At 41.2% G+C, this 12,009-nt stretch overlaps 1 long non-coding RNA gene and 2 pseudogenes across 1 annotated transcript in view; 1 reads left to right on the forward strand and 2 right to left on the reverse strand.

The window, feature by feature from the left end:
- Positions 1-233: 233 nt before the first annotated feature.
- On the forward strand, positions 234-352 carry LOC120593420 (uncharacterized; annotated as a pseudogene).
- A 186-nt stretch (positions 353-538) lies between these two features.
- LOC120593373 (thymidylate synthase-like) lies at positions 539-2,198 on the reverse strand (annotated as a pseudogene).
- Positions 2,199-8,699: 6,501 nt separating this feature from the next.
- LOC120593386 (uncharacterized) overlaps positions 8,700-12,009 on the reverse strand; it is a 31,860-nt gene continuing 28,550 nt past the window's right edge. The window contains exons 2-3 of the long non-coding RNA XR_005650351.1: positions 9,950-10,135; positions 8,700-8,801 (exon numbers count right to left, since the gene is read on the reverse strand). This is a non-coding gene — a long non-coding RNA (uncharacterized LOC120593386). The remainder of the gene's footprint in view (positions 8,802-9,949; positions 10,136-12,009) is intronic.

The raw sequence follows: 12,009 nt of genomic DNA on the forward strand, positions 1-12,009 counted from the left end.
AATGGGTGGCTGGAGAGGCAGGACCTTTAGAAAGCTCTTTTAGAGGCTACAGGATACAAAATAGTCCATCATAGGGAATATAGTCAATTATATTGTATAGCGCCAGGTGGGTACCAGACTAATTGGGGGGATGACTTCACAGCTTGTGTAGAAGTCTAATAACTACCCTGCACACCTGAAACTGACATAAAACAATATTAAATATCAACTTTAACTGAAAAATTAAAAATTTTGTCTATGGCCATGCCACCCTGAACAAACCTGATCCTGCCTGATCTTGGAAGCTAAGCAGGGTTGGGCCTGGTTAGTACTTGGATAGGAGACCACCTAAGAAGACCAGGTGCTGTAGGCGTAACAAATAAAAAATAAAGGATTGTAAGCTGACAAGGTCCTTGCAATCTGTGAGCTCGACCAAAGGTTGCCTCGCCTAAAAAACAAAAATTAAATTTAAAGAGTTAATGAATAACTGATAGGTCACCAACAGATTTTTGACCTAGTTCCTTCTTTATTTAGAGCAAAAGGAACTTTCACCTGAGCATCCAATCCAACCCGTAATGACTGATAGCATCCTTCAAACAACTTTAAAAACATTCTAAAAGGCTATTTCCATTTTAATAGTTGGTGAGGATTATACCCTTCAATCTGAAAGTCTTCAGCCTTGAAGCCATCGATTGTCTCAACTTTTCCAAGGCTTTTGATCTTTTGGAAAGGCCTTGGTTCTCGCTGAAACTGCATTTTCAGTGGTTCAGTGTCATTCAGATAAATGTGTGCATCTCCTAAAGTATGTACAAAGTCACCTGGCTTCCGGCCCATGATGTGTGTGATCATGTAGGAGGGCAGGGAGTAGCTGGCGATGTTGAAGGGTGCTCCCAGGCCCAGGTCTGCTGGCCTCTGGTTCACGTGTAGAACTGGCAAAGGGCATGGCACCAAACTAGGGCTGTGAAAGGATGACCTTTCTGATTCTAAGCGCTCAGGATGATTCTTCTGTCATCACGGTTGGTTTCAAACATGTCAATCACCTTTTGCAGTTGGTCTACTCCTTGACCTGAATAACCTGAATCTATATCTTTGTATTCTGCCCCAAAATGCCTCCACTGAAAGCCATTAATTAGGCCTAAGTCCCCTTCTTTTCTGCAGGAGAATCCCAGGCCTTCCAGGAAGTCGTAGGACTCATTGGCATCCCAGAATCTCACTTCTTTGGACGACAGTTCTTTAGCATTTGTGTATTCCTCGATAAACCACAGCAACTCCTCCAAAACACCCTTCCAGGATACACGTTTGGGTGTCAGCAGAGGAAATTCATCTCTCAGGCTGCAGTGCACCTGCTTGTGGAACACCGACAGGGTCCCGGTGCCCGGTGGTCATCCTTTCCAAAGCCGCAGCTGAGGATATGCTCAATCTGCCCCAGGTACTGTAGCTCCCCGTGGGGCGGCGACAAGGCGCTCGGCTCCTGCTCCCGCGAGGCGGGAGACCGCGGCAGCAGGCGTGGCATCTAGGAACCCGAGGCGGACATGGAGCAGGCGCGGCTGCGGCGACCAGGACAACCGTGGGAGGGCAGCGGGCCCCCTTCGAAGCACCTCTTTTTCCCCCACTGTCCCTTCGGCGACTCTGCCTCTTCTGTGAAAACGGGGTGGAAGATATCGAAAAGGCACTGGAGTCAATCTTAAAGAGCTCCCAATGCCCAAAGTTGGAGCAACAAAATAAATAGTGACAGTATTGGGTCATAACTCACGGAGCACAATAAATATCTGAATAAATAAACTGGGGAGAAGGTATGACATTTTCCTACAGAAGAATTCCAATTAAGAAATATGGAAGGAACGAGGGACACCATTACAATCCCACAGTAATAACTGCTGCAGGCAAGATGCACCAACAGATGCCAAAATTAGTGGGTGAAAGTTTAAGAAAAAATGGATATTTGCATAGTCTCAAAATATCTCCCCCTAAAGACATAGTAATTTCAAAGGGAAAAATAGTAACTACACAGAGGAGAATCCTGTCAGACACCATCTTAGCAGAGGGATGAAGGGTAACATCCCCAGTAATAAGTCATGTTGTTGTCATGAGCTCCAGGGTACTATGGACTGAGAAGGGTGCCTCATCTCTGTGGTGTCCTTCTCAATAATTCGACCCCAATATCATTGTAAGAAATCAAATTAATGATAAGAAATCAGACAAACCAAGGTTGTGGGACATTCTGTATGATGTCTATCTGACCAGTACTCTTCAAAAGTGTCAACATCTTGAAAATCAAAGAAAAAGGAACTGTCCCAGATTGGAGGGGACTAAGGAGGCCTGAAGAGTAAATGCCACCACATGAGATCCTGGATTGGATCCTGGAACAGAGAAACAACGTTAATGAAAACACATGTGAAGCCTGAATTAATTCTGTAGTTTAGTTAATAGGATTATAACAATGTTCATTTCTTAGTTTCTATAGTTTTATAAATTATATAATTTCTTGGTTTCTATTAATATAATTGTGCTATGTAAACGTTGACATAAGGAATATATGAAAAGTGTACTATTTTTGTAAATCTTCTGTAAATCTAAAATTATCTCAAAATAAAAAGTTTTAGGTTTTAAAACAAAACAAAACAGAAAAGTCCTCAAAGACCTGTACCTGAAAAAAAGTGAATTTTGCTATATGCAAATTATACCTTTTTACTTAAAATATCTTCTGCTTACTACAGTCTTTTAAAATATATTCATTGGTTATATAAAATACAGAAGTACTTTAAAAATACATCTAAATAATATTCTGCTTGAAAATATGTAATACATTCAAATAAAACTAGTAGTTGAAATATTCAATTAAATTTGGTAAACTGGATAGTCATTAAATTGACTTTCAGGGAATCGGCTACCAGAAAAGAACATGGTCCAGAGTCTCCTGTGATTCCTGAGCCCTCTTCAGGTTAAGAGGATACTGGAAAATAGAGAGCCCCACAAATAGCAGGATACTTCTACCTGTGAATGAAAACAAGAACCAGCTATAATTTTGTGAACAATGTTGAATAAGGCAAGGATAGGTGTTAAAAAAGGAAGGAATATGAGCATTCTCATTCCAGGCGTGATAGGACCTTTGGAGGTGAACTGGTTTCATCTAGTTACCGAGGAAAGCTCAGCAGGTAAAGGCCCTTGCAGTAGGAGTAAGGAGGTAAATCTGAGCACTGGAGATGAGCCATGAAAAGGATTTGGGGGATGGGAGAAAGAAGAGGGGCTGTCTTAAGGCAGAGAGATTGGATGTTAATATGGCTCATCTATGACATTCCTTTCTGTTAAGCACCAAGGTACTCTGTGCCCCCTGACATCTAGCCCTCCTCTCTCCATGTACTCTTTCCCCAAGCAGGCCTGGCATGTGCCCACTTGCAGAAAAGGAAGTCTAAGCCCCTGTCTGAGCACTGAGAGCTCATATGGAGAACGCTCTTTATTTAGGGCTCTGCATTAGAAAGTGATGCCACCCACGATGACAAGCTTGATCCCCTGTTACTGCTCAACTCTGACTCTGGACCAGAGCCAAGATCCCTTCTTACACCTGTGACAGCTCTCTTCTACCCTGCCACTCCTCTGTATCAGGCCTCTGTCTTTGACTGACAGAGAGCCATGGAGCAGGCTGCTTCTCCATGCAGGAAGACTCAAGAGTCCTGCATTCCCTGGCAGCAGCACATGTAAACCCTACAACCACTGTGGGAAAGATAGCAAAAGTGGAGAGAAGGTAGGAGGAAAAGCATCCTGGCTTCCAGTCCATGTGGATTCTCTTGAGATGAAAAGATGAAAATGCTTTGCCACATCTCTCCTCCTGCTGCTGCTCCTCTAACCAGGTGTTTGGAACTGGGTGAGTTGATTTTGGAGAGAAAGATGCAAAGGTTTCCCAGGGCGTGGAGAGATGAGGATCAGGAGCCCTAGAGAAGGAATCCCCTGGGACATAGCAGGGCAAGTCTTGAGCCAAGGTCTTGAATAAGTGAGTGAACCTGGGGAAGCTCTGGACCCTGCTGTCTGCTTCCAATTCCCTGTCACAGGGAAGCAGGGTTCCCAGGTCCTGTTCCTTATCTTTCTCACATCCTCTTTTAGCAAATGCTCTACTTTTTTAATTAAATATATTGGGATGACATTGGTTAATAACCTTATGTAAGTTTCAAGTGTACAATTCTATAATACATCATTTATATATTGAATTGTGTGCTTGCCACCCAAAGTCTCCTACCGTCACCACATATTAAAACTTTAAGTTTCTGCATTTCAATTCTCCTTGACAGTTGAATGATTTGAGTCTTATTAGAGGAATTTAGGAAATCAGCAGCAGGTCGGGGAGGAATTGTTTTGGTCAGACCTGAAACTCCAAAACATATGCCATGTGGGCTGAGTTTATTCATAAGAATAAATACTCCCATCCTGATAGCCTTGCAGGTGGAGGTGGTGGGAGGTAGAGAGGATTCATCTTTTCTTTCTTCTTGTGCCCAACTCAGTGCTGCTGTCACCCCAACCAGAGCATACCCACAGCCCACGACTCCTCCTACTCCAATCACCCAGAATCTTCCCTGCCTCCAATCTTGCCACATCAGCCCAGATCTGATCCACGAACTGGCTCATCTAAATCATATACCAAGCCATGACCTGAATTTAATCTAATATGAATCATAGCGCCTGCCTCATTTGTTTACCAGAGCTCCAAGCATAACTGGATGAGAGGAGACATGTGCAAACATGGAGTCAGAATATCCAAATTGCTGCAATACCAACAAGGGGCAAGTGAGATGGAGAAGGAGCCAGGGTTACTATTCCACAAAAAGACAAACCTGCAAAGGACAGAACCAAAGACTGGATGGGCAAACCCTCTAAGGACATAGCTTAGCTCTGAATAGTCCATGTTGCAGTACAAGGGGCTTCATGTAGAATATTAAATCCAATATTAAATTAGAATTAAATCTAAAATACCAGAGTATCCTTAACTCAAATAAATTTTAACCACATTACATGGGGAGACATGTCATTTGAAAGGGAAGGATAGTTAAGGAAAAGCAGATGATGACAGGCCATCAATGATCCACATTAACAGAGATTATTTTGGGGTAGGGACAAACCAAAATCTTTACACTAAAGACCCAGTAACCGGCCCTAAAGACTTGGAAACAAAAGAAAACTATATCATTGATGACCCGAGGACCACCAAGAATGGTGATACTACAAATCTAGGGACCACCGAGGTCCATACCACTGCAGACCCAGGGACAACCCAAAACCACACCACTGAAGACCTGAGGAGAACAGAAGATTATACCACTAAACATTTAGACACTCGTCCAGAGGGAAGAGATTTAGTACCTGCAGTGAAGCCCACTGGGCTTCTGACACCCATCAGAATCATCCTCATCTCCCTGGGGCACTCTTTGTTGGACTTGGCTTCATTGTGGTGAGTATTTGGCCCAGGAATGTGAAGAATATTATGGGAATGAGGGCATCTGAGGAGGATGAAGTGGACATGGGGAGTTGTGGCATGAAAAGTTCCCAGGCAAGGAACCTACATAGAGCTTTGCAAAGACATATAAAGAGACTGAGTTGGAGAGAAAGGAAAGGAGCAAGTAGCATAAAAAGTGAGGACAAAACTGAGGCAGAGAGAAAGATGTACGAGACAGAGGAAGGAGAGAAAAATGGAAAAGAAAGAGTATGGAGAGAGATAAAGCAGACAGAGGAACATAAAAACACAAGTATAAGAAGACATGGTGAGAGCTACATCATGGCATAAACCATTAGGTAAAGACAGGTTAAAAATTGGAATTTTTCATAATAAAACAAGGAATTTGGTAGTAAGAGGAGAGGAGGAAATGTGAACATTTTGGATGGTCCATTCATGTCAGAGATGACATTATTTTGTATTAATTATGACCCATTCTAGAATTCTGCAAAAGATTTTCAAAAGCCAGGGTTGGGTAGGTTTTTAAGAGCATGGCTGCTCTATACTGGAGAGATGATTGGTAATAGCTCTTAAAGGGTAGCTCTGGGTATTTTTCTGTCTCTGAGGGGCCCCATTGCAAGAGCAGATAAAAAAAACTTTGTGCCAGCCCTGTGGCTTCTTGTGGCTGATTTTTTATCTAAAATCCAAGCCTTCAACTTCTGGCCTCTGCTTGATGGAGAAGGGCTGGTCCTTTCTGGCCATCCTGACCTAGGGATTAAATGTAAGTTGGAATCTTAGCAAGTGGCAGCTTACATGATTAGCCAGCTCATGCAAGTCATTAAAGCCTCTTTACTTCTTGTCAGTCATCAATGCCACCGTGTACTGAATTCTGCCCAATGAGGCAAACCCTCAGCTTGGGATCAGTTTGTGGTGTGAGAGCAAGCCAAAAGTAATGCATTATTTGGTTGAGGTGTTCATGTTAAATTTCACCAAAGTCACACCTTGAACTAGAGCATTCTGAAGAATGGCCAACAAGAAGAAAATAGCCATGAAAGCCTCCTATGTACTCAACACACACAAGTCATGTTCAGTAGAGGGAGGACCTTCTCGACTTCACCGTAATCACAAATAAGTGGATTTCTGATCATGTGGGTCACAATGAATGAAAAGTCAGACATTCTTGCTCCAGGCTGGTGGATACTTTCCTCCTCTCAAAACAGGCCTCTAGGTGCTGGCTCTGAATGGTCACTAGTAAGGGCATTGTCTTAACATTTTGTAGAAGCTAAAGACAAGAGATAGTTCAAAAGCCTCAGTACAGGGAATAAGAGAAAAGTTTGTATTCCCAAACTAGCTAAATTTTTAACTTTTAAATATTTAACCATAAAAGTTTTAAAAATATATTTCCAACCCTCTCCCTAATTCCACTTGTCAAAACATTTTTATTTTTCCTACATGACTTTGACATTTTTGTAGATTACATACATCAAGTGGAATATGTTAGAATCTGAAGAAAATGGTGCCATAGGAAGGAATCATAGAGATGAGCTGGATAGGTCTTGATAAATTATAAACCACCAGGCTTAAGAGAGGAACCAAATCTTAAAACCAAACCATTCTCCTCCTCCCTAGAAAAAAATCATTTCCTGCATCCATGAAATCTATCCACATGTCATGGATTGGAGTACACCAAAAGAGGATCCCAGCAGTGACTACAGTTGGTTTTCAAGCAAATCAGACTCCCATCAGCCTCTGCAGGACCATGAAGTGTGATGTGTGTCCTCAGGCTTCCACTCCCCACCCCCAGTCAGGAGCCCTGGGATCGTAGGATGAGGAAGGCAGCTGGTCCTGGGAATAAGCATGTCAGGGGCACTCAGCAGGATGCCTGCATGCTCCGAGTGTCTCCTAATTCTGTCTAGCCATGGTTACTTCCTCAGAAAAATTGCCTTTACCTATCTATTAGGTTTAGTCATGAAAACTATTTGGGGTGGATACATACAACTCATATATAAGAGATATTCAATAAGTCTAATCTAAGAAATAAAGCAAATGATTATCTATTTGTGTCTAAGTCACACATCTAAATCTATTCATTTAACAAAATAATTATTAAGTGTCTACCATGGACCAAACACTTTTTGCCTTTCTGTCTGCTCATCCTAGCCTGAGTACCTAAAAGATAAAGCTTTCTAGTCTCTCAAGAGTGTCACACCCAAGTCCTCCCAAGGATCATGTCTACAGGATGTAGCTAACTGGTCATACAATAAGTATCTATTGAGCACCTACTGTGGGGACAGGCCACCGAGTGAATAATAACAGTCTCATCTCAATCGTGATGTGAAATGAGGGACATAAAGTCCTGATCTGATCTCTGACCAGAATAACATCTCTTCCTCTGTGAGTCATAGAAGGAGGAATTTCTTTCATGAAAAGACCTATAAATGATGCTTAAGATGGCTAAGACCACAGACAAGGCCAGAGTATCAAATGTAACAGCTCCGTGAGCAGTTCAGGACAGAAAGCGAAGAGTGAAGATATTTGAAGGTAGTTGATTATTGGTAGGTCTCTTAGCTGCTATTATCTGCATCATCACCACCATTTGATAATGGAATTATTGTATTATGGTGCAGAATTGTAACTGGAATTATAACCACACACAAACTTTTTTCTTTAATATAGCTTTTTCCTCTGATTCAAGCAGACTTTATCTACTATAATACCATTGTAATTCACTTACTTTTTCTACCCTTACTCTTCCAACTTTGTATGTCTACTCCTTCATTCCAAGACATGGATGCAATCAAGAATAAAACCTGTCCTAGGAGGAATTGTAAAGTTAAGCTTAATTGTATTTGTGTTAATATTACTCTCTTACGGAATGTTTAAAATAATTATAATAAATATAACTAACAGGCTTTGACAGCTAGAAAGCAACTGGAGGAACTAAACACCATGTCTCACTGCAAGTTATAAATTATTGTCCCACGAGAGTCTACAAGTAGATCAACAAAACTTCTATAGAAATGGAAATGAGGAATGATAGTGGAGATTGTAACCACGATTGTTGTAGTTTTATCATTGTAATCATATTTTGTCCTTCCAATCTCATTCTCATTTTTATGTACATAAAAATGCCTTGTTAACTAATGTGTAACTTGTAGATAAACAACTTGCTTGATTGAGAATTCTAGGAACAGATTTCAAAGGAAGCTGACTTTGTTCGCAGACCTCACGTGACTGCTCCAGGTCATATATCAGAGCATGCTTCGAAGGGCAGATCTCACGTAACTGCTCCCGGTCATTTATCAGAGCATGCTTCGAAGGACAGTTTTCACTGACTTGCACCCAAAAAGAAGAACTCACGGACTTCTTGTTCCTCTCCTTATTTTGCCTCTGAGGGTCCAGCCTGAAAAAAAAAGCCAGCGCTGAGAAGACAAGACAGATTACTTTGGCCACCCCCACCCCTCCAGGTGGCAGCCCTGGAATTTCTCCCTTGTCCCTTACTCAGCCCACTCCCTGTAATAACCCCTGCCTTTACTGAAGTAAGACGGCCTTGGTGACAGCAGTCCAAGGTCTTCTCAGGGTGCTGACTCTTGAATAAACCTGCTTTCCTTCCATCAAAACCATGTCTCTCGTTTATTGGCTTATGAGGTGCAAGCAACCAGACCCGAGTTTGGTAACAGAATCGGAAATACAGAATAATAAATTAAAATATTAGAACCCAGTTTAGGTCTGTGCTTCCAAAATTTGCATAAAATCTATTGTTATCTAAGTATTGTTACTATAAGTTGAATAAGACCCAAATTACTCCTACAGATATAGAGAATAAGAACCACCACCACCCCCAACAACAACAGTCTATTCTTATTTTATTTGTTTGTTTTAGAGCACTACAATTTTTGGTATTTTCTATGGGTTTTTTTGTGTGTGTTTTTTGTTTGTTTGTTTTTTTAAAAAGACTCAAATTGCTTACAAGATAGTGTTCCAGACGGACAGGTATACTTTAATGATATAACCAGTGACCTGTTTGGCCTACCAGTGTACTGGGACACCTGGAAGATACAAAGACTCAGAGATTCATCACCAGCTAGTTGGGTAACACTTAACTTCTCAAGTCGCTTAACTTCTCGGAAGCTCTCTTTTAATCTTTAAAATGAAAGTGAGGCAGGATAGTTAACCTAGGGACACCCATTTCCTCTGCAGGATACGGCTCCAGAATTTTTCCTTAGTCCCTTACTCAGCCCTCTCCCTGTGGCTCTGGAATTTCTCCTTTGTCCCTTATTCTGCCCTCTTCCAGTTTTGACTGCAAGAGTGAGACTTCAGTGTTAAAACAAGCGAAGACTGAGAGGCTGGATAGATGGCCTTGGGACATACACTCCCCTCCAGGACAAGGCTCCAGAGTCTTTCCCTCTGTCCTTTGCTCAGCTTTAAACTCACAATGTCATTATAATATTACCTGTATTGCAAGTACCACATCTCCAGGCCCTGTCTGTACCCCCCAACCCTCAAGAAAACAAAGCCAGTAATGGTGGGGGAGGGGGGTGGGCAACTTACTTTCTGAGTTTGCTGGCACTTCTCTCTTAAGTGTGTACTTTCATTTTAATAAACCTTAATAAAACTTGAGCTTTCCTGCTTGCTGTTTGTCATGTCCTTGAATTTTTCTCTTGGCATAAGACAAAAACTTGGTCACTGGAGCTCCAGATCGAGATCCCTCTTTGAACTCTTGCCCTGTAGAGCTCTCTGGCATCAAAAGAATGGGATTAAATAAGTATTATTATTAGTTCCAGTAATACTTATTTAATAAATAATTATTTATTACTCATTTGTTTTTGAGAAATACCAGCATTTCTCAAAATAAACTCTTTTAAATAAAAATTTTTTGAGAACTCCCAGTGTTGGCTTAAATTATTATTATGATGTTATTTCGATATGTGTAAACCAGAAAATGAAGTATAAACTCCTTATGCTTATAGCTCTACCACTCCAATGGTTAGAAATAACAGCAGTAATTTTATGTGATGAATTATATTTTTTTATTGAAGAATTCTTTACTCCTAGCATCAATATGGTACTAATTGCTACAGCACAGTTAAGCAAATCTCTTTTACCACATGATGTCCCCCTTTTTTCATGGATTTTCCCTGTACAAACTATCTGAAGACCTTCAGTCTCTCAGTGAACTGCGAGATTATTTGGCAGTCACTTAAGGCAAAGATAAGTTTAAGTTTTAAGACAGGCCTTGTTCTATTCTTATTAGTCTGTAACCATTTTATAGACTATTTCTATTGGTTTTATGTTGGTTTTATATTGGTCATCAATCAGATCCAGAAAATGCTTATATTATGGGAATTTTAAAGGTTATCATCTAAAGAAAACACATATGGCAAAACAGCTAGTTACGATCCAAAATCCATTCTCCCCCTCTTTCCTACTTGGACAATTCAAGTTTTGTGTGGGATGGCAATATGCCCAGCTGAAAACCCCCAATTTCCCAATCTCCCTTGCAGCTGGGGGTATTGATGGGATATAGCTCCCATCAATGGATGGAGGCGGAAGCCTCTGGAGATGGTATCCCTTCTGAAATGAAAAGACAGAGGCTCACCAGAAGAAAGCTCTTTATCCCTTCACCTTTCACTCTTCTTCCTGTCTGGAATGTAGTAGATATGAGACCTGTAGGTGTAGCAAGCTAAGTTGAGACCACGAGGAGATAAGCAGGGAGGTAAAGATCATCACTCTGAGAGTGGAACAGAGGAAATAAATCACCTGGGTCCCCAGTAGCATATGAGACAAGCAATGTCAGTTAGGCAGCCTTCTATAGTTCCAGCCAAATAAGATACTAACTGATGTAACATGTTTTTAAAATATATGGACGTGATGGACTACTGAGTACACATCCACAGACTCCATTTGGAGAATCACTGTAGTAGGTCCTTTCTAGTGCTAAGAGTTTAAGAACATGGGACCTACACATAGTGGGGAGTGGAAGAATAATAACAAAATAACCTCCCATTGAGGCAACAGATGGCAAGGAAAGAATTTGATTCAAGATACTGTATGAGCAAGAATATGTTTATTGCAAGAAAGCAGAGTAACAGAAAAGAGTCTCTTGATTAACATACAGTCAAGAAAAGTAGATCGGTCTCTATAAAACTCTCTCCTGGCAGTTCAGGAGTTGAGGGCGGGGCAGTCACTAAAGGACAACGGCAAGTAGAAGGAATTCCAGAATCAGCCTTTAGGGGGCAGCACCTTTGCAGTCTCGGCACATGCTAGGCTTGTGCAATAGCAATAAGTATAACTAGAGTTACAAGTTATAGCTGAGGAAGTCTGTGTAGTGGTGTTTCTGTGCCTCAAGGATAATTTTGAGCAATTGTAGAGACTATGAAATCTCTATAAGCAGCATAACTCATATGGCTCTCAGCTTAGAAACTTCAGCGTGCAAGAAATATCAGAACTTTTAATTTTTTTAAATTGAAACAATTTCTGCTCCTGACAGACTAGAGGAAAATTCAATCTCAATCCTTTTTTGCTTCTCTCCAAAGACTGTGCTGTACATAGGATAGAGGCATAAAGGATATGCTTATGCCTTGGCCCATACTAATTATCCCAAAATGCCC

This window comes from Pteropus medius, unplaced genomic scaffold, assembly GCF_902729225.1.
Source record: "Pteropus medius unplaced genomic scaffold, Ma_sr-lr_union100, whole genome shotgun sequence".
NCBI classification, from domain to species: domain Eukaryota; kingdom Metazoa; phylum Chordata; class Mammalia; order Chiroptera; family Pteropodidae; genus Pteropus; species Pteropus medius.